Raw genomic sequence first — 23,684 nt, 5'->3', positions numbered from 1 at the left:
TGGCCTAAGACAGTGAATACTAATTAAACTCCTACAGACTGTCTTTTCAACGTGTTCTACAGCAAATAGCCTAAAAGGAACAACAACAAATCTTCAAATATTTTGATTATAAGGAAACTCTGAGAAGTATTTCTACCTGGTCTCAGTATTAATAGTTGTGCCATCTTAGGTACTTGATTTATTATCAAGAATAATGTAAATTATGTTTCCACTGTTAGAAAAATATGGAAGCAAATCTGGGACTTACCTTTGTAGACGTTTATACCTTAATAGAATACACACTTTTAACCTTATTCCCATCTCCATCTTGTAATCTCTACCCTTATTTTTTCTTCTGTTACTTGTTTTTATGATTGTATTGTATTGTATACATCATTTTGTTGTATTTTATACACAACAAGGAAGGAAAAGAATGCAAGCGAGGAGGAGAGAGGGAGGGAGAGCTGGAGGGAAGAAGACCACCCAGCCCCAAATGTAGGCAAAGGGAGCCTTGGCAGGAGAAGTCATTTCAGCTCCTGTTAGAGGAAGGATAAGAAAGGGAAAGCTGTAGCACAAGGGCAGAGCACTAGACCTATTCTTAGAAGGCCTGAGTTCTTTCTGGATGGTGGTGGTGGTTTAGTTGCTAAGTCATGTCAGACTCTTGCAACCCCATGGACTGTAGCCCGCCAGGCTCCTTTGTCCATGGGATTTTCCTCTGGAGTGGTTTGCCATTTCCTTCTCCGGAGGCCCTTCTTGACCCAGGGATCGAACCCCGGTGTCCTGCACTGCAGGCAGATTCTTTACTAACTGAGCTGCCAGGGAAGCCTGAGTTCTTTCCTAGCCCTGCATTAATTAATTTACGAGGTATCTTAGGCAAATCCCTTTCCCTTTGGTGGCCTCAGTTTTCTCCTGTAGAATGAGGATTATTGGACAGTTAGGTGTCCTCCACTTGTCATGTTTTATGGTTCTTAGTAGGAAAAGCAGGAAGAGGGAAGGCTGAGTTTGGCCATCCACACTGCAGATGGCCAGGCTCACACCCACATCCCCACCCTGGCCTGACCATCTATGGTTCACGTTCTCTTAGTGCTGCAGGCATTCACAGCAGCGGATTCCTCTCCAACAGTTCTACTTTGAGCCTGCAGTCTTTCTCAATTAGACCATGTAGAGAACTCTTGTAATGGTTCAAGTATCTTAGGAGAAAAATTAATGCTTCTGAACTGTGGTGTTAGAGAAGACTCTTAGATCCAACCAGTCAATCCTAAAGAAAATCATTGGAAGGACTGATGCTGAAGCTGAAACTCCAATACTTTGGCCACCTGATGTGAAGAGCCGACTCATTGGAAAAGACCCTGATGCTGGGAAAGACTGAAGACAGGAGGAGAAGGGGATGACAGAGGATGAAATGGTTGGATGGCATCACTGACCTGATGGACATGAGTTTGAGCAAGCTCTGGGAGTGGGTGAAGGACAGGGAAGCCTGGTGTGCTGCAGTCTGTGGGGTCGCTAAGAGTACAAGACTGAGTGACTGAACTGACTGAACTAGGAGAAAAAACTGTAGAAGAGATTGGAGGATGTTTAAAGTTGGAAAATAAGGTGACCTTGAGAAAAAATATCATCCAGAAAGGAAGAGTTTCCAAGAAGCCAAATGAGTAAAACAGTTCCCAAAATGTGGGATTTCCAAAATCATGGTGATTTATTTATGCATTTGGCTGCACGGGTCTTAGCTGTGGCACTTGGGATCTTCTGTTACAGCACATGGACTCTCTTGCGGGCTTCCCTTGTGGCTCAGCGGGTAAAGAATCCGCCTGCAACCCTGGAGACCCGCGCTCAATCCCTGGGTTGGGAAGATCTTCTGGAGAAGGGAAAGGCTACTCACTCCAGTATTCTGGCCTGGAGAATTGCATAGAACTGCACATTCCATGGGGTCGCAAAGAATCGGACGTGACTAAGGGACTTTGACTAACCGACTCTCTAGCTGTGGCGTGATCTCTTCAATAGTTGCAGCACCAGTATTCTCGCCTCGGGCCTAGCTGCATGTGGGATCCTAGTTTCCTGGACCAAGGTTCCTGGACCATGTCTCCTGCATTGCAAAATGAACTCCCAACCGTCAGACTGCTAGGGAAGTCCCCATACTGATTTATTAATGTCTGATTCTCTGTTTGAAGTTCTGTACTTTAGACCTTTGAAGCTTTTTTCTTTTTTAAGATCATATAGTACCTGTTATAAAGTTTAATGATTTCCGGGGTATTGTGAATTTGGATCCAGTTTTTTTTTTTTGTTTGTTTGTTTGTTTGTTTTAATGGAGAAGGAAAGAGTGGCTTTGTTACTTTGCCAGGCAAAGGGGGGACACAGTAGGCTAGGGTCTCAAGAACTGTGCCCCCACTCTCTGGTGAATAGGGAGAAGTTATAAATAAGTCAGGCAAGGGTATGTGATAAAGATCAAGGCAGTAACAACAGTCTTGCATTCCTCTTTCTTCTACAAAGTTTCAAAAGGTTGGGGTTGCTGATAAGATTAGGGTGTATGCAGAGTCGTAGGTGGTCCAGTCTCCTAATCTTGATGAGCCTCTCACGTCCCTTTAATCTTGCCTCAAGCGGTTTCTTGGCTGCTTTGGGTGTACCTTCTAATCACTGAATTTTTAAAACTGAAGGTTTAATCAAGATGGGGAAGAAGAAAAAAAAAGATTATTGGAGATAAGTTAATAGGAAGGGGATTAGACATAAACATATCCCTGGTGGCTCATCTGCCTACAATGCAGGAGACTCAGGTTTGATCCCTGGGTCAGGAAGATCCCCGGAGAAGGAAATGGCCTCTCACTCCAGTACTCTTGCCTGGAAAATCCCATCGACAGAGGGGCCTGGTGGGCTACAGTCCATGGGATCACAAAGAGTCCGACACGACTGAGATTTCACTTTCTTTTCTTTAGACATAAACAGGGCTTCCCTGATGGCTCAGTTGGTAAAGAATCTGCCTGCAATGTAGGAGACCCCGGTTCACTTCCTGGGTCAGGAAGATCTGCTGGAAAAGGGATAGGCTACCCACTCCATTTATTCTTGGGCTTCTCTTGTGGCTCAGCTGATAAAGAATCCACCTACAATGCAGAAGACCTGGGTTCAATCCCTTTGGATCCCTGGGTTAGGAAGATTCCCTGGAGAAGGGAAAGGCTAAACACTCCAGTATTCTGACCTGGAGAATTCCATGGATAGCCCTTGGGGTCACAGAGAGTCGGACACGACTGAGCGACTTTCACTTTCTTTAGACATAAACAAGAGTTGCAAGTTGGCTTGAAAGACATTTGAAAGTAAACACACTGAAAACTTTCCAAAGCCACAGAAAGATCTGAGATCAGTGACATAAGGGATTGTGTTTGTAGCATCAGTAGGAAAATTCAGAAAAACAGAGCCTGTACTCATTTCTTTCTATATTGATTTGGATGTTTGCTGTCTTGGTCTTTCCTCTTTTGGTAACTGCATCCCACTGCAGCTTTGGGGAGCTTTTGTTACTGAGTCCAAGCTCCTACTACTATCTGCATGACAGGTGAATAAATCAAGAGACGATTTGTTGAAGCAAGGAATAGAGACTTTATTTGGAAAGCCAACACACCAAGAAAATAGTGAACTAGTGTCCCAAAGAACTGTCTTCCTTGAGTTAGAACTCAAGCTTTTTTTTTTTTTTAATACTCAAAGGAGAAGGCGTAAAGTCCTGGTTCTAGCGAGACTCTAGAACGGTCATATTAATATATTACTTTCTGCAGCCAGTCACAGGTGGGCCTGGTCAGGATGTTTCCTGTGAGCCAAACAAAAGTATTTGAGCTTGATGTTCATATACCTGAGCCATTATGTATGATTTAAACTTATAGGAAACATCCCTTTTGTGATTAATTTGTAATAGAATACAAAGATTCTTCCCTATCACACTTTAGGAAGCCCCTTAATTCCATGTGGATCCTGTAAATCATGGGGCAACACATTGCTCTCTCTTACCTCTATTCCCTTCTCTGAAAATGAGGATTAAATACAGTAAAGGCTTAAATGGATAATCTATATAATGTGACTAGCATAGTGCCTGGGACAATAACAGCATGATATTCATGTTATGACCTTTCCTCAAGTCCCTATAGAACAACAGAGGTGCAGAAGGCAAACCAGGCCAGCCACTTCCATGCTAGAAAAGGGGAAATAGGCTTAGAGAGGTTGAGTGACTTTTGCAAAGGCATTTGTTCTCAGAGCCTGTTCATTTAGAAAGAGTGAAAGCCTCAGACTAGAAATCACTGGTGCTCATGACTTAGCAAACTTTTCACCAAGAGAACATTAAACTGAGCTTCAGCTATGATCTGGGAGAGCAGCTGCCACCCTGTCAATTTTCATGGCCTCTGGGGCTACTGGGTGTATTCAGATCCATGAACTCCACAAACATTACATTCTTTAGAAAATGAAAAAGAGGGGTGTCCCTGGTGGTTCAGTGGTAAAGTATCTTCCTGCCAAAACAGGAGACCTGGGTTCGATTCCTGGGTCAGAAAGATCCCCTGGTGAAAGAAATGGCAACCCCCTCCAGTATTCTTGCCTGGGAAATCCCATGGACAGAGGAGCCTGGTGGGCTACAGTCCATGGAGTCGCAAAGAGTCGGACATGACTTAGCGGCTTAACAACACGACAACAAACTAGAGGGTTAGCCACAAATCAGATCATAAAGGATCCTGTGGGTCTTTCCAAATTAAGGAATGGGGACCTTATTATTTACACCGTGAGGCACTTCTGAGGAATTTGTCCATGATGGAGAACGAAAAGTTTTGCAATTTTGAACAATTACAGAGTCAAGAAAGCACTGTGAAGAATGGATTTTTAAAATAATAGACTTGTTTGATAGAGCAATTGCACTGGTCAGCTTAGCTGCACTCTCCACTGACTCACAATCCCCTGCAAATTTGCCAGATTTTCTAGCCCTACAGCCTCTTTTCCATCTGGGGAGAGGCTGGGAAGAGGCAATCCTATGAGAAACTCAGGTTAACACTTAATTAAACAAACCTTCTAGTTGCTCTGATCTCACTAAGGACTTACCGGCCTAAGGTAGTTTTTCTCTCTAGGCCTTCTCTCTCTAATGTTGTGAAGTTCTGTTGGACCCACTTGTGCTCATAGGTCGCAGAAGAGGATGAGCCTCTGCTTAGGGAGCCTTTCAGCCCCTCAGTGACCATAAGAAGAGGCTCATCTGCTTCCTGCCAATAAGTGATTTAGGAGCCATGCCTCCCTTCAACTCAGATGAGCTCAAACAGACACAAAGGTCTAAGCCCAAAGAAAGGTGACTTCACTGTGTTTCTATTCTGAAGTGTTTTGAAATGATTCTGCCAAAATCCAGTAAACCTCTCTTGCGGTGTGGAAGAATGAGGAAATCCATGAATGACCCTGAACTTATAAGATTCTTCAATTAAGTTCAGTTGCTCAGTCGTGTCCGACTCTTTGCAACCCCATGAATCGCAGCACACCATGCCTCCCTGTCCATCACCAACTCCCGGAGTTCACTCAGACTCACGTCCATCGAGTCAGTGATGCCATCCAGCCATCTCATCCTCTGTCGTCCCCTTCTCCTCCTGCCCCCAATCCCAACCAGCATCAGACCCTTTTCCAATGAGTCAACTCTTCTCATGAGGTGGCCAAAGTACTGGAGCTTCAGCTTTAGCATCTTTCCCTCCAAAGAAATCCCAGGGCTGATCTCCTTCAGAATGGACTGGTTGGATCTCCTTGCAGTCCAAGGGACTCTCAAGAGTCTTCTCCAACACCACAGTTCAAACACATCAATTCTTCAGCGCTCAGCTTTCTTCACAGTCCAACTCTCACATTCATACATGACCACTGGAAAAACCATAGCCTTGACTACATGGACCTTAGTCGGCAAAGTCACGTCTCTGCTTTTCAATATGCCATCTAGGTTGGTCATAACTTTTCTTCCAAGGAGTAAGCGTCTTTTAATTTCATGGCTGCAGTCACCATCGGCAGTGATTTTGGAGCCCAGGAAAATAAAGTCTGCCACTGTTTCCACTGTTTCCCCATCTATTTCCCATGAAGTGATGGGACCAGATGCCATGATCTTCGTTTTCTGAATGTTGAGCTTTAAGCCAACTTTTTCACTCTCCTCTTTCACTTTCATCAAGAGGCTTTTGAGTTCCTCTTCACTTTCTGCCATAAGGGTGGTGTCATCTGCATATCTGAGGTTATTGACATTTCTCCTGGCAATCTTGATTCTAGCCTGTGCTTCTTCCAGCCCAGCGTTTCTCATGATGTACTCTGCATATAAGTTAAATAAGCAGGGTGACAGTATACAGCCTTGACGCACTCCTTTTCCTATTTGGAAACAGTCTGTTGTTCCATGTCCAGTTCTAAGTGTTGCTTTCTGACCTGCATATAGGTTTCTCAAGAGGCAGGTCAGGTGGTCTGGAATTCCCATCTCTTTCAGAATTTTCCACAGTTTATTGTGATCCACACAATCAAAGGCTTTGACATAGTCAATAAAGCAGAAATAGATGTTTTTCTGGAACTCTCTTGCTTTTTCCATGATTCAGAGGATGTTGGCAATTGGATCTCTGGTTCCTCTGCCTTTTCTAAAACCAGCTTGAACATCTGGAAGTTCACAGTTCACGTATTGCTGAAGCCTGGCTTGGAGAATTTTGAGCATTACTTAACTAGCGTGTGAGATGAGTGCAATTGTGCAGTAGTTTGCTCATTATTTGGCATTGCCTTTCTTTGGAATTGGAATGAGAACTGACCTTTTCCAGTCCTGTGGCCACTGCTGAGTTTTCCAAATTTGCTGGCATATTGAGTGCAGCACTTTCACAGCATCATCTTTCAGGATTTGAAATAGCTCAACTGGAATTCCATCACCTCCACTAACTTTGTTCGTAGTGATGCTTTCTAAGGCCCGCTTGACTTCACATTCCAGGATGTCTGGCTCTAGGTGAGTGATTACACCATTGTGATTATCTTGGTCATGAAGATCTATTTTGTACAGTTCTTCTGTGTATTCTTGCCACCTCTTCTTAATATCTTCTGCTTCTGTTAGGTCCATACCATTTCTGTCCTTTATCGAGCCCATCTTTGCATGAAATGTTCCCTTGGTATCTCTAATTTTCTTGAAGAGATCGCTAGTCTTTCCCATTATGTTCTTTTCCTCTATTTCTTTGCATTGATCGCTGAAGAAGGCTATCTTAACTCTTCTTGTTTTTCTTTGGAACTCTGAATTCAGATGCTTATATCTTTCCTTTTCTCCTTTGCTTTCCGCTTCTCTTCTTTTCACAGCTATTTGTAAGGCCTCTCCAGACAGCCATTTTGCTTTTTTTGCATTCCTTTTCCAATGGGATGGTCTTGATCCCTGTCTCCTGTAAAATGTCATGAACCTCTGTCCATAAGATTCTTACCTGGCTTTAAAAAGACTCATATTTCATCCATGTAAGATTCATCTATATCTAAGGACACCCAGGTCCTTTCCTGGGATGACAGTAAGGCAAAATAATTTGAGCAGAAGTAAGGGTGGACCTACAAGATATAAGGGGCTTCCAGTTTGGACTTTCTACCATACAGTACTGGAGAACATCTTCAGTTTACTGAGTGCTTACTGTGGCATTATGATAAGCAGCTTGCATTTATTATTTTTTTTAATTCTCACAACCAACTTGTATTATCTTCATTTTACTTCATCAGGAAATTGATATTCAAAGAGATGAATGACTTACCCAAAGTCACAAACTTGGGGAGTACGAGATTTGGTATCCTACCCAAGACCTTCAGGATCAAAAGACTATGTTTTACATCTTCCATGAACGTGTATGCTAAAAATATATTCCTCATTTATTTATTTGCTCAGTTAACATTCACAGATTATTTGCCAAATGCAGATAAGTGTTCTAGATACTGATTTTTTTTTTTTTTTGAGATAAAGGGCTTCCTGCTGCATTTGGGTGATTTGTTATTAAATCTCCTAAAATAGGCAAGACCAGTGGTCGCCAAACATTTTATTGCACACTTCTGTTAGTAAAATAAAAAAGAAAATTAGTGAGCACTCCCTTCATACACATTCATTAAAAAAAAAATCATACACAGGTACCACTGGTAAGAATTGTGTTCATTTTACGCATTATTAAAAATATAAAAATCTAAAATAAAAGGAAAATATAAACAGAAATTAATTTTTTAATTAAAGATTTAACACTTACTTTATGCACACAAATGGGTATTGCATGTCCCACCATTGAAGACTCTGAACCAGAATGTGAAGCTCATAATATTTCATACATTTCTCTTGAGGAATTCACGATCCAGTTGGTATATGCTCTGCACTACTTGATATAAAGGGAGCATTCAGGGTTACCTGGTAAAATCAACAAAGGCTTTATGAAACAGATGACATTTGCACTGAATGTTGGAGGATGGGTGAGAGTGATGGCAAGAGAAAGAGTCCAGTTCAGTCCAGTTCAGTTCAGTTCAGTTCAGTTGCTCAGCCGTGTCTGACTCTTTGCAACCCCATGAATCGCAGCACACCAGGCCTCCCTGTCCATCACCAACTCCGGGAGTTCACTCAGACTCACGTCCATCGAGTCAGTAATGCCATCCAGTGCATGAGCAACCATGCATTTGGGAAGGCCTAGTGTATGGGAGGAGAATGAAAATGTTAGCATGTAATTAGAACCACGAGCGTGGGGAGAAATAAAGTAGTGAAGCAGTTTGGGGTCAGATAATGAAAAGTTATTTGTGTGATGCTATACTCTTGGAGGAGAAGGCAATGGCACCCCACTCCAGTAGTCTTGCCTAGAAAATCCCATGGACAGAAGAGCCTAGGAATCTGCAGTCCATGGGGTCACAAAGAGTCAGACACGACTGAGCGACTTCACTTTCACACATTGGGGAAGGAAATGGCAACCCACTCCAGTGTTCTTGCCTGGAGAATCCCAGGGACGGCGGAGCCTGGTGGGCTGCCATCTATGGGATCGCACAGAGTCGGACACAACTGAAGCAACTTAGCAGCAGCAGCAGCATACTCTTGGACTTTATACCTTAGGTAACAGGGAAGCATTGAAAGTAAGTAGAAAGAGTTGGCAAACTGTTACCCTGATCTGGGGGAAAAGATATAAAAGGCATAAACTGATGCAGTGGCAGTGGGATGGGAGGAGGAAACGGATCCAAGAACTGTACCTGAATTTGGACAGGAATGGCTTCCTTGTTGAACAGGTGTGGGTAAGAGGAAGAGGGAGAAGTTGAGGAGGAAACCTGGGTTTCTACTAGGATTGGAGTGGAGAGTGACTCCAGTGGTGACTTAAGGGAACTTGGGTCCACTTTTCAGCCGTACCGTAGACTGGAGAAGCACAGCCTCTGGAACCAGAAGAGGCCTAGGTTCAATCCCTGGGTCAGGAAGCTCTGCTGGAGAGGGAAATGGCAACCCACTCCAGTATTCTTGCTTGGGAAATCCCATGGACAGAGGAGCCTGGCAGGCTATAGTCCATGGGGTCGCAGAGAGTCAGACAAGACTGAGCGACTAACACTACTACTGAAATCAGAGCAGCCAAGCTTAACTCACCAGTGAGGCACTGTCTGTCTTGTAGGAGCTAAAAAGCAACGTGCTCTGTCTCACTCCTCCACAGCTCTATCCGCCGGGGCTCCGCAGCAACGCGTCATTGGACAAAAATTGCCGTAAGCAACTGAGCTGCTGCTGCTGCTGCTGCTGCTAAGTCGCTTCAGTCGTGTCCGACTCTGTGTGACCCCTTAGGCGGCAGCCCACCAGGCTCCCCTGTCCCTGGAATGCTCCAGGCAAGAACACTGGAGTGGGTTGCCATTTCCTTCTCCAATGCATGAAAGTGAAAAGTCAAAGCAAAGCCGCTCAGTCGTGTCCGACTCTTAGCAACCCCATGGACTGCAGCCTACCATGGGATTTTCCAGGCAAGAGTACTGGAGTGGGGTGCCATTGCCTTCTCCGAAGGAACTGAGCTAGTAGGCTCTAATATTTCAGTTGTGAAATATTTGTCCTGTGACTATTACAGTAAATCACTGTAAATCTGGTTAGCTTAAAACAACAGAAATTTATTTCTCACAGATCTAGAGGCCAGAAGTCCAAAATCAGTGTCACTAGGTCAAAATCAAGGTGTCAGCTGGGCCATGCTCCTTTGTTGGCTAGAGGGGAGAATCTCTTAGTTCTTCCAATTTTTGATGGCTGCTGGCATTCCTTGGTTTGTGGCAGCATCACTCTTATCTTTGAGGCCAGTATCTTCAAATCTGTCTTCATATACTTTTCTCCTCTGTATATCCATGTTAAATCTCCCTCTGCCTCCTCCTAATAGGGATACATGTAATTGCATTTAGGGCCCACCTGGATAAACCAGGATAAGCTCTCCATCTCAATATCCTTATTTTAATCAGATCTGAAAAGATTTTTTTTTTCATATAAGGTAATGTTTATAGGTTCCAAGGATTAGGACCTAATATATTTGGGTAGCTGTTGTTCAGCCTACTGCAGTACTTTACTTAGTATTTGTAGAGTTTTCAGATTTTATGTGATGCAAGCCAGAATGCCTTTCTTCCTGGATTTTTTTTCCCCATAGGAGAGAATGAATAAATTTGAGGAAAGCACAGGTTTTAAAATACTTTCAAGATCAAATGGGCACTACACATGTCAGATTCTTCTCCTTCTCTGTAATATCAAGCAGTTAGAAATTTGGCAATGTGTAGCCACAGATCATGAATAAATGGGAACTGTATGCTTAATCATTTCATTGATATTCAAAATTGCCAGGTAACACTACTTGCATTTCCTCTGCTTTCAACAGAATAGATTTACTTAAAATAGTTTATTTCCCAAAGTGGGCAACTTCCATTATGTTTTTCTGGCACTGTATAATTTTAGAATGCACAAATACAAGATATTAGGACAGTGATACAATGTCTGTGATAGATAATGAAGAATGGCCTGCTAAGGTTCATTCCACTCTCCTATTAGAATGTCTTTATGTAAACTTGGGGGCTCTTCCTTGTGGCTCAGCTGGCAAAGAATCTGCCTGTAATGCGGGAGACGTGGGTTTGATCCCTGGGTTATCCAGTCCCATCACTTCATGGCAGATTGATGGGGAAACAATGGAAACAGAGACAGACTTTATTTTGTGGGGCTCTAAAGTCACTGCAGATGGTAACTGCAGCCTTGAAATTAAAAGACGTTTGCTCCTTGGAAGAAAAGCTATGACCAATTTAGACAGCATATTAAAAATCAGAGACATTACTTTACCAACAAAGGTCCATCTAGTCAAAGCTATAGTTTTTCCAGTAGTCATGTATGGATGTGAGAGTTGGACTATAAAGAAAGCTGAGCACCGAAGAATTGATGCTTTTGAACTGTGGTATTGGATAAGACTCTTGAAAGTCCCTTGGACTGCAAGGAGATCCAACCAGTCCATCCTAAAGGAAATCAGTCCTGAATATTCATTAGAAGGACTGATGCTGAAGCTGAAACTCCAATACTTTGGCCACCTGATGCGAAGAGCTGACTCATTGGAAAAGACCCTGATGCTGGGAAAGATTGAAGGTGGGAGGAAAAGGGGATGACAGAAGATGAGATGGTTGGATGGCATCACTGACTCAATGGACATGAGTTTGAGCAGGCTCTGGGGGTTGGTGATGGACAGGGAAGCCTGGTGTGCTGCAGTCCATGGGGTCACAAAGAGTCGGACATGACTGAGCAACTGAACTGAACTGAACTGATGTAAATATGAGACTGGAAAACTGAAAACTATGTTGACCAATTGCCTTTGCATCTGTAATCTGGATGCAAGTTAAAGTGAAAAGTGAAAGTGAAGTCGCTCAGTCATGCCCGACTCTTTGCAACCCCATGGACTATAGCCCACCAGGCTCCTCCATCCATGGAATTTTCTAGACAAGAGTACTAGAGTGGATTGCCATTTCCTTCTCCAGGGGATCTTCCTGACCCAGGGATCAAACCTGGGTCTCCCTCATTGCGGGCAGACGCTTTACCATCTGAGCCATAGGTTCTGTCTATTAGATGCAGTCATGACACACATTTGGAAGGAAGAAGGTTGTGGGAAAAAACTTGTTTTTCTGTGCCATATATGTCATTCTCAGTACTTCACTTTTAATGCCAGATGTGTAGGATTTTTCATGCTGAGCAATTTTCCAATTTGCTATAGACACCAACTGGGTGTCAGAGTGGAACTCAGTTCTGACATTACCTGGAGATAGTATCAGATTGCATAGGTTAAAGGGCTTAGTCCTGCAAGACTGCACCCCACGTCCCCAGTTCAGATGCCAGTCATAAGTCCAGGTTATCACCTGTGCTTTTGACATAGCCTGCCACAAATAGGAGGTTCCCCAACCCCTCCATAGGTTTAATAATATGCTATAATGACTCAGGGAACTGAAGAAAATATTTTACTTACTAGATTACTAGTTTATCATAAAGGTTTCAACTGAGGAACAGCCAGATGGAAGAGATGCATAGGGCAAGGTAAAGAGCTTTCCATAGTCAGGGGATGGCTGATCGTTCCCTTGGCCTTTATCTTGAAGCTAACTGAAAGTCATGTCATTGATAAAAACTCAGGTGTGATTGAAAGGACCTTGTTATGAATAATAACAGTACTCCAAGTCCATCCATGTTGCTGTAAATGGCAAACTTTCTCTCTTATGACTGAGTAGTATTCCATGTTAATATACACACCACTTCTTCTTTGTCCATGCATCTGTTGATGGACACTAAATTTGCTTCCATATCTAAGCAATCATAAACAATGCTGCTATGAACATTGGGGTACATGTATCTTTTACTGTTAATATTTTTATGTTTTTCATATGTATACCCAGGAGTGAAATTTCTGGGTCATGTGGTAGTTCAAGTTTTAGTTTTTTGAGAAACCTCAACACGGTTTTCCACAAGGGATGCGCCAATTTATATTTCCACCAACAGTGTAGGAGGACTTTTCCTTTCACCATATAATTTCCGAAATTTCTTCTTTGTTGTCTTTTTGATGACAGCCATTATGACAGGTGGTTTTGGTTTGCATTTCCCCGATGGTCAGGGATGTTAAGCACCTTCTCAGCACCTGGTAGCTGTCTGTATGTGTTCTTTGGAGAAAAGTCTATTTAAATTCTCTGCCAAATTTTTAAGCAGATCATTTGTTTTTTTAATATCGAGTTGTATGAGTTCTTTGTATATTTTGGATATCAACATCTTGTTGGATGTGTCATTTGCAAACATCTTCTCCCATTCAGTAAGTGGCCTTTTCAGGTTTTTTTGATAGTTTCTTTTCCTATGCAAAAGCTTTTTCATTTGATTAGTCCATTTTTTATTTTTGTTTTGTTTCCCTTGCCTGAGACATATTAAAAAAAAAAAGTTCTGTGAGTGATGTCAGAAAATTTAACTGTTTACGTTATCTTCCAGAAGTTTCATGTTATCAGATCTTAAAATTAAATCTTTAATCTATTTTGAGTTTATCTTTGTTCATGAAAGAACATGTTCACATGTCCGACTTTGCAACTCTATGGGCTGTAGACTGTCAGGGATTTTCCAGGTAAGAATTCGGAAGTGAGTTGCCATTTCCTCCTTCAGGGGATCTTCCTGACCCAGGGGTCAAACCTGGGTCTCTTGCACTGGCAGATGATTTCTTGACCACTGAGCCACCCACCAGGGAAGCCCAATAGAATAGTCCAGTTTTATTCTTCTACGTATAGCTGTCCAATTCTCTTAAGACCCTTTATCAGAAAAGCTGTTTTCTCCCCTTTTTTCTCAATTGTATATCCCCATATAAGAGGGCTTCATTTCTGGGCCCTCTATTCTGTTCCATTGAGCTTTGTGTCTATTTTTATGCCTGTACCAGACTGTTCTGTCATCCCAGTACTGGTGCCACAGGCTGGTGGGAAGGCCTGGGCCCTGGGCCCCAGGCGCTAGTAAAGCTAAACGGAGCAGTCCAAATTGCCTAAACCAGTGTCCTCAGAGTAGATCAAGCTCCCCAGAATGACTGGCACCAGTGTTTATGTCTCCAGGACGAACTCCAATTGCCTCTGCCTCTTCGGGAGACTCTCCAACATCAGCAAGTGGGTCTGACCCAGGCTCCTTTCAAATTACTGCTTCTGCCCTGGGTCCTGGAGTGTGTGAGATTTTGTGGGTGCCCTTTATGAGTGGGATCTCTATTTCCCACAGCTCTCTGCCCCTCTGGAAAGTAAGCCCTGCTGGCTTTCAAAGCCAAATATTCTGGGGGCTTATCTTTCTTGTACCAGACCCTTGGGCTGGAGACCTCAGTGTGGGACTCAGACCCCTTGCTCCTTGGGGAGAAGCTCTGCAACTCCCATTTGTAAGTTGCCTATTTGGGGTTTGCCTATTTGACTATGTCTCTGTACCTTCTACCATTGCGTTGTGGTTTCTCCTTTATATCTTTGGTTGTATAAGATTGAATTTTCTTAATAACAATTTTTTTAATACCATGATTATTTATTGGGATAGATTTAATTTGCATGAAGTTTTAGGTAAATTTCCTGAAATGGGTTAGTCTTAACTGTTCAGGCAGGTTTGGAGTTGATGTGGCTCAGGTATAAGAGTTAGACCATCTGAGTTCTATTTCTAAGTACCATGGCTTTGGGGTTGGAGTAGGTAGAGAGACAGGGAGCAGAAAGTTAACCTCTCCTTTCACTAAAGTGAAAATGAAAGTCTCTCAGTTATATCCGATTCCTTGCAGCCCCATGGACTATGCAGTTCATGGAATTCTCCAGGCCAGAATAGTGGAGTAGGTAGCCTTCTCCCTTCTCCAGGGGATCTTCCCAACCCAGGGATCAAACCCAGGTTTCCTGCAATTCAGGCAGATTCTTTACCAGCTAAGCCACAAGGGAAGCCCAAGGATTGTGTAGTGTGTAGCCTTATCCCTTTTCTAGCGGATCTTCGCGACCCAAGAATCAAACTGGGGTCTCCTGCGTTTCAGGTGGATTCTTTACCAACTGTGCTATCAGGGAAGCCCTCCTTTCAGTAAACAGTATACATTGTATAGGTGTTTTTTCCTAAGCTGTACCCGGCTAGCAGTGGTCATGGCTGCATTGTTGAGGGGAAGGCAGGAGGTCAGTGTTGTCCTTGATGTCATCTGGCATGCATTGGAACAGTCATCCTATCTGGTCCTTAAATGAAGGTCCATGTGATTGCCTGCTGCTGCTGCTGCTGCCAAGTCGCTTCAGTCGTGTCTGACTCTGTGCGACCTCATAGACGGCAGCCCACCAGGCTCCCCCATCCCTGGGATTTTCCAGGCAAGAACACTGGAGTGGGTTGCCATAATTGCCTAGTTGTAGCTAATTCCCATCCAAGGGCCCTCCATTTTTATCACTCTCTTTGTGCTTCTCTGAGGAGCCATGTAAATCATGCGGTCTGCGTTGGAGCATGGGGAAGCCTAAGGCATTGCCTCCAATGCCATCTGGGTAGGCATGCCGTGTAACAACTTTTCCTCCAAGGCTATGTCATTTCCACAGGCTCTGCCTAAACAATGGGAGCTGGTTTTCTTTCCTCCCAGAGACAACCAGCCCATATAGGGGTTTTGAATCCTTCCTAGAACTCAACCCAAGAGCTCGAGGGCAAGCTTCCTCTTTCTGGGACCCTTTAGATGCTCTGTTACCACTTCTGTGTTTCCATTGCAATAAAATGCAGAGTCTTCTTTTAGCCTGAGGACTCCTTTGTACTTTAGAGATTGGAGATTGACAGGGAGTAGAGTGAGGATGGGATATTTTTCTCTTATGTATCAGGTAGTTTCCCATTTATATTGTATCTGTCATGGTTCTTTGTTGGTCTCCAAACTGCCTAAGTTTTAAAATCCCAAATCTAAGAATTAAATCTTTTAACTTGTTGACACATTCTGTCCTTTAGTCCAGGAGGTGGAACATTCTGGTTGTCTGAATGTGGTGGTAGTTTGTGTGTGGGGAGGCAAATGGGAAATTAGAGAAGAAAATACTGAGGAGTGGGGGTATAAGAATATTTTAATATTTTAAAGTATTAAATAACGTTTTTTTCTTGTGTTCTTTTTGTTGATCCTAACTAAGGCCCTCAGAGGCTTATTTCCCCAGTTTGAATAATGTAGCAGCCCTTTTAAAGAGAAAGTCATTTGTGACTTCCCTGGTGGCCCAGCAGTTAAGACTCCATGCTTCCACTGCTGGGGGCACCAATTCACTCCCTGGTCAGGGAACTAAGATCTCACATGCCACTTGGTAGCTTAAAAGTAAACACAGAAATAAATAGGAAAAAGAAAATCATTTGGCACATCCCTGAGAATAAATCTGTGGAGCAGGTGCACTGAACTATCGTTGTGAAACTGTGCCTCTGGAGAAGGTTACTCAAGTGCTGGACAGGGGTTCTGACTCAATATCTATTTGTCGATGTTTTCCTGGAGCAGAGCCCTCTCTGTTTTCCTGAAAAGGATTTAAAGTCACAGTGCACATATAGGTAAAGACTTTGGGGATGCATTCTCTTTCATGAGAGCTAACTTGTGTTGCATGGGGCTAAGCATGGTTATTTCTTTGTCTCGCTTCCAGTTGCTTTGACACGAATTTGAAGGGAAATGTGATCATTTCCTGCTCGGTGATCATTGTCTTCCTCTCTTTTTGACTGCCCTTAATTCTTTCTTTGGGATCTATCACTTCCAGAAATCCGGAGAATTACAGAAAGTCTGGAAGTGTTTTCTTATTTGAAAAAAGTTTGGCTGTGTCTCTTCTTTTTTTTTTTTTTTAATTATTTTTCCCTTTTTTTCTTGAGTTATATTCTATATGCAATGAAATGCACAAATATTAAGTGAACAGTTGGAAGAATTTTTGCTTACTTATATATCCACATGCAGTCACTACTGAGATCAAAATAGAAACAGTTCCATGATTCTGGGGGTTTCCTAAGGCCCCTTCCTAGTCAATACTTTCTCCCCGCAGGTAGCCACCACTGTGATTCCTACGAGCTCTTTGGTGGAGTCTTTGGCATTCTGTGGGCGTTCTCTCCTGACAGCTGGTGAAGGAAGCTCATCTACATTGTTCATTTGGCCCATGGAAAGAGTGAGTCTGTTGGTATTGTGGAAGAACCCCAGCTCTTTTGTTCTGTCACTCAGTATTCCTCTGCTGCTGCTTTTTGTTGGACAAGCTTTTCCCTCTGGATTGGAGAAGTTTGAAATTCAAGTGCTTAGGGAATAGGGGCAATGTAGGTCATTTGGTTTGCTTTGGACCCAGGTCTTAGGCTGCCCTTGGCTAGGGAAATGATGTCTTTCAAATACTGCATCCACATTCATCAATAAGAAGGATGTTTTTACAATTTTCCCTAGTCTACCTTCTTCTCCTCCATGACACTGTCTCTGAGGTGGCCTACAACTGGTAACAATGATGCGGTTTTGGGTTGTAGCTAAGGTCTGAAATATCCACTTCAGCTCAAGAAATGCAACTGGTGGTGGGTAGTTGCTGAGATTTAAGTGTTAAGGCTTACATTTTGCTTTAGACATTTCCATAAAGTTTTCTAAGTTCTAAGCTCAGTCGCTCAGTCCTGTCTGACTCTTTGTGACCCCATGAATCCCAGCACGCCAGGCCTCCCTGTCCATCACCAACTCCCGGAGTTCACTCAGACTCACATCCATCCAGTCAGTGATGCCATCCAGCCATCTCATCCTCGGTCGTCCCTTTCTCCTCCTGCCCCCAATCCCTCCCAGAATCAAAGTCTTTTCCAATGAGTCAACTCTTCGCATGAGGTGGCCAAAGTACTGGAGTTTCAGAAGGGCTGGTTCTGTGAATATTTGTAAGATTGGGACTCATGAGACCATTGAGGTTGAAGTGATCCAGTTCTGCAGGTGCTAATGTTGGTGCTACCCCAACATGACCCACTAAAGAAAAATACAACAGTTGGTGCAAGTTGTTGAGGAAGGAATAAGACTCAACCCAGGCGTGGAGTGTGAACTCTCCTGTTGGGTCAGAGAAAAATAAGAATTTGGGGAGGAGAAGCATTGATTCCCTCTTCTGGGACTTAAAATTGAAGGAGAGATCTACCTAGATGGACATTAATTTATTTATTTTTGGAACAAGGATGGACTTGTTAGTTGGAGGAGCTTCATTATCTTAAATTTATAAGGTGGTGGCCAGGTTCAAGGATTTCACACATTTGGATTTACAGTTTCATGTGATCCATGTTGTGCATCCATCCATATTGGCTGGAAAGGTTAGCACAGCTTAATTTGATTGTTCTAAGGAGGCAGCATGAGTTTCGTCTGTTGTGGTGTTGTAGGTTAGTTTCCCAATAGTCTGTATGTATACGGACACAGTAGTCTGTGTGTATAGGTGTGTATTTGGGTCAGAAGACTTTACTTTCTGCAAGTGCAGAGTTTAATCAGGGGAATAGGGAAGGTACAAATACTGGAATGGGGAGAACTTCATTCTGTGGTCTTCCTCCCTAATTCTCTCCAGGAAAGAGCTACAATTGTATTTTTAAAAATCCTTAATGTTTTGTTGTTGTGTGTCTGTTTATTTTTTCTCTGTAGGTAAAATGCTGGTGCTCATATGAATAGAGATAGGAATACATGAGGATGGGAAGGGCAGACAGTGGCTCACTGACTGGGGCATGTTTTCCATGGTCAGAATTGTACTTACACCTCTGCCTTTGGCCTGCTTTTATTTTTTCCCCCTGGGCCACTTCAGATATTCTCATTCAGTGTCTTAGAACTCTGAGTGGTTCTTTTTTGCTGAAATCCCTTCCTTTTCCCCTGCAAGACCCTGGTATTTTCATCTTCTTTCCATCCACTAGAAACTTGTTGGGTTCTCATGTCTACTGACTGTGCCCTCTTGTTCTCTTTTGTTGTCTGCCATCTTGAACCAAAGGCTGTCGGACATAATTTGGGATATACACAGACAGCTGTAAATAGTGTGCCTTTAAGACTGAATTCTTTGGCGCTCAGCTTTCTTCACAGTCCAACTCTCACATCCATACATGACTACTGGTAAAACCATAGCCTTGACTAAGCGGACCTTTGTGGGCAGAGTCATGTCTCTGCTTTTCAATGTGCTATCTAGGTTGGTCATAACTTTCCTTCCAAGGAGCAAGTGTCTTTTATTTTCATGGCTGCAATCACTATCTGCAGTGATTTTAGAGCCCAAAACAATAAAATCAGCCACTGTTTCCACTGTTTCCCCATCTATTCCCCATGAAGTGATGAGACCAGATGCCATGATCTTAGTTTTCTGAATGTTAAGCCTTAAGCCAACTTTTTCACTCCCCTCTTTCACTTTCATCAAGAGGCGTTTTAGTTCCTCTTCACTTTCTGCCATACAGGTGGTGTCATCTGCATATCTGAGGTTATTGATATTTCTCCCGGCAATCTTGATTCCAGCTTGTGCTTCTTCCAGCCCAGTGTTTCTCATGATGTACTCTGCATGTAAGTTAAATAAGCAGAGTGACAATATACAGCCTTGACGCACTCCTTTTCCTATTTGGAACCAGTCTGTTGTTCCATGGCCAGTTCTAAGTGTTGCTTCCTGACCTGCATACAGATTTCTCAAGAGGCAGGTCAGGTGGTCTGGTATTCCCATCTCTTTCAGAATTTTCCATAGTTTGTGGTGATCCACATAGTCAAAGGCTTTGACATAGTCAATAAAGCAGAAATAGATGTTTTTCTGGAACTCTCTTGCTTTTTCCATGATCCAGCAGATGTTGGCAATTTGATCTCTGGTTCCTCTGCCTTTTCTAAAACCATCTTGGACATCAGGAAGTTCATGGTTCACGTATTGCTGAAGCCTGTCTTGGAGAATTTTGAGCATTACTTTACTAGCGTGTGAGATGAGTGCAATTGTGTGGCAGTTTGAGCATTCTTTGGCATTGCCTTTCTTTGGGATTGGAATGAAAACTGACCTTTTCCAGTCCTGTGGCCACTGCTGAGTTTTCCAAATTTGCTGGCATATTGAGTGCAGCACTTTCACAGCATCATCTTCCAGGATTTGAAATAGCTCAACCGGAATTCCATCACCTCCACTAACTTTGTTCGTAGTAATGCTTTCTAAGGCCCACTTGACTTCACATTCCAGGATGTCTGGCTCTAGGTAAGTGATCACATTTTCGTGATTATCTGGGTCATGCAGATCTTTTTTGTACAGTTCTTCTGTGTATTCTTGCCACCTCTTCTTAATATCTTCTGCTTCTGTTAGGTCCATACCATTTCTGTCCTTTATTGAGCCCATCTTTGCATGAAATGTTCCCTTGGTATCTCTAATTTTCTTGAAGAGATCTCTGCTGCTGCTGCTGCTAAGTCACTTCAGTCGTGTCCAACTCTGTGTGACCCCATAGATGGCAGCCCACCAGGCTCCCCCATCCCTGGGATTCTCCAGGCAAGAACACTGGAGTGGGTTGCCATTTCCTTCTCCAATGCATGAAAGTGAAAAGTGAAAGTGAAGTCACTCAGTCATGTCCGACTCTTTGGGACCCCATGGACCACAGCCTACCAGGCTCCTCTGTCCTTGGGATTTTCCAGGCTAGAGTACTGGAGTGGGCTGCCATCGCCTTCTCTGGAAGAGATCTCTAGTCTTTCCCATTCTGTTGTTTTCCCCTACTTCTTTGCATTGTGAAGAAAGCTGAGGGCCAAAGAATTAATGCTTTTGAACTGTGGTGTTGGAGAAGACTCTTAAGACTCCCTTGGACTGCAAGGAGATCCAACCAGTCCATTCCAAAGGAGATCAGTCCTGGGTGTTCTTTGGAAGGAATGATGCTAAAGCTGAAACTGCAGTACTTTGGCCACCTCATGAGAAGAGTTGACTCATTGGAAAAGACTCTGATGCTGGGAGGGATTGAGGGCAGGAGGAGAAGGGGACGACAGAGGATGAGATGGCTGGATGACATCACAGACTCGATGGACGTCAGTGTGAGTGAACCCCAGGAGTTGGTGATGAACACGGAGGCCTGGCATGCTGCGATTCATGGGGTCGCAGAGAGTCAGACACGACTGAACGACTGAACTGAACTGAACTGAAGACTGAATTGGGCTTCCCTGGCGGCTCAGCAGTAAAGAATATGCCCTCCAGTGCAGGAGATATGGGTTCAATCCCTGGGTTGGGAGGATCCCCTAGAGAAGGAAATGGCAACCCACTCCAGTATTCTTGCCTGGAAAATCCTATGGACAGAGGAGCCTGGTGGGCTATAGTCCATGGGGTCTCAAAGAATTGGAGACAACTTAGCGACTAACCAACCCACTCTTGCCTGGAGAATCCCATGGACTTAGGAGCCTGGTAGGCCACAGTCCATGGGTTCGCAAAGAGTCAGACAGGACTGAGCGACTTCACTCAATAGCAACTAACCAACAACAACAAGATTGAATTAACAGCCCATTCTAGGTTATTTCAGATGCTTCTAGAATAAGAAAGCAGAAATATTCACAAGGTACTAATGGACAGAACTCCCTGTCATATCTAGGAGCATTGACAATTTCCTGACAAAGGAATATATTCCAATATTTCCCTCCTGCTAATTGACCACTGAAGTGCTACTGAGCCTGTTAACAGGCTAAAAACCAAACTGCTGGTGAATGTTGTTGGCTTAGGAGAAGATTACTGTTCCTTCACAAATTATTCCATCTGTGGCCAATTTCTCTTTTTTCCTTAATATAAAAGTGTCCCCTTCCTTTATTTACTTAGTTTTGGTTATGGTAATCCCTTACAGGTATAGATGTCATTGGATACAGTTCTAGCAAATGAGATACAAGCAGAAGTGATGAGAGGGCGGGATTCTTGGAAAGCTCTTTAAAAGGAGACTGATACTACTGACAGAATCCTTCTTTGCCTTCTCTTCCTCCTGACTGAAGGGACTGTCAAGATTCCAGGAGCTCAGAGTATACTCTAGAAGGGGCTCTGGACCCAGTCCCTTGTCCCTTTATACATGTGGAAGGATGAATTCAAAGGAGAGCTTAAGTTGGTAGGACTTCTTTGTCTGGGCAGGAGTGCCAATTTAGCTCACTTTCTGGTTTTACTTTCTGTGCATAGATAGGTATTTCCTGCTTAATTCCAGTAATTCATTTCTGAAAATCAGACTTTATGGTATTAATATAAGAACATTCACAGGAAATGTGTTTCACATTATTTTAAATTATAAAAATTATATAATGCTGCATATTAATCCCAAACTCTGAGCCAACTTTTTGAAATGTAAACACATCCAAATACTATGTATAATAAATAAACTGTCTATAAGAATGGAAAATGTTTAAAATATCATTTCCCAGTCACCAAAAAAAAATTAATATGGATGTTAATTTATTTGCTTTGTCTGTAGTTAATACAACCTCTCTTGGTGCCAGCAAGAATTATACATCCACTTAACTGACCCTTGGGGTTCTTTTCATATGATTCTTTCATTCTGTCAGTTTGGAAAATAATTGAGGCTTTTTATGTGTATTGTTTTGTTTAAAATATTGTATTGAGTTTTAAAGGCATACATACACATTTTGCCTATGTAAATATTATTTCTCAAAATGTTGTGCTAAGAGATATGTACCATCATGAGGTATGGATGTTAAAGACCAAGAGATGTCCCACCAGGAAAAGATGACTTGTCTGCCTTTCTTTCAGGGATTTCTCTGCTAGTATGTGGATCTTTGTGAGTAAAATTTAAAGACTCAGAATTTCATGTTCTTACTAGCCATCCTTTCACCTTTTCCCATTTCTATACCATTATCACATCAAGACAAGTTTCTTTGTGTGATTAAGTAAAAGGGTTATACTGAGAAAGGTAAACTTGTCAAATGCCACCCAGCAGCACAGCTTGAAAAGTTCCCATAGAGAGAAACATATTTAAAAAACAGCCACACACTCTGGTACCTTGACCTGGAATCATAATGAAGGTTCTTCTAGCAACTCTGATATAATTTTCTTTAATTCATTTTGAAGCTCAGAGATAGATGAAATATACTTTTGCTCTAAAGTTAAAGCTGGGTTCAAATCTTCCCTCATCACTTACCATCTTTGTGACCTGTTGAAGAGAAAATTGTAAAACTTTATTGAGAGAATCTTAACAAATATCCAGTATAAAAACAAACGACATGCTTTCAGTTTGTCTTCTTTTAAACCTATAACTGTCTTTCAGTGAGTTCAAAGTTGGGTAGAAGCTTCCTCTTGACTTCTAGACCATCTCCACACTCACCTCCAGTCAGTTCCAGTCGATCAACTTCCAGGTTAGGTCCTTGAATAACAGGTGCTCCTTCATCTTCTCTCCCTTGACCAGGGAGAATGTCCTCACTCTCTGGCGGTTCCTCTTGTTGAGACTGTTCACCAGTGAGCTGCTGGGAAACCACAGGTCCAGCTGGATTATTTTACTACTTGGAGTCCCAATTTCCCTATGATAAAAACTGGTGTCTTGAGGGGGGTTTTGGTGAGGTTTAAATGAGATACTATTTATAAAGCAAGCAGCACACTGCCTGGCATAAAATAGATCTTCAAGATATATAATCTTTTTAAAAAATTTATTTAGCTACACCCAGTCTTAGTTGTAGCATGTGGGATCTAGTTCCCTGATGAGGGATAAAACCTATGGCCCCTGCATTGGGAGCTCAGAGTCTTAGCCACTGGACTACCAGGGAACTTCCAACGTATATAATCTTAATTCAGCTAATAGTTATTAGGGAACTACTCTATGTCCAACAGTGTGTGAGACACTGGAAACATATATTGAATAAGAGTCTTCACTCTTCAGGGTCTTATGTATCCCA

Source organism: Ovis canadensis, chromosome 6, assembly GCF_042477335.2.
Source record: "Ovis canadensis isolate MfBH-ARS-UI-01 breed Bighorn chromosome 6, ARS-UI_OviCan_v2, whole genome shotgun sequence".
In the NCBI taxonomy this organism is placed as follows: Eukaryota; Metazoa; Chordata; class Mammalia; order Artiodactyla; family Bovidae; genus Ovis; species Ovis canadensis.
This window is presented reverse-complemented; position numbering follows the sequence as displayed.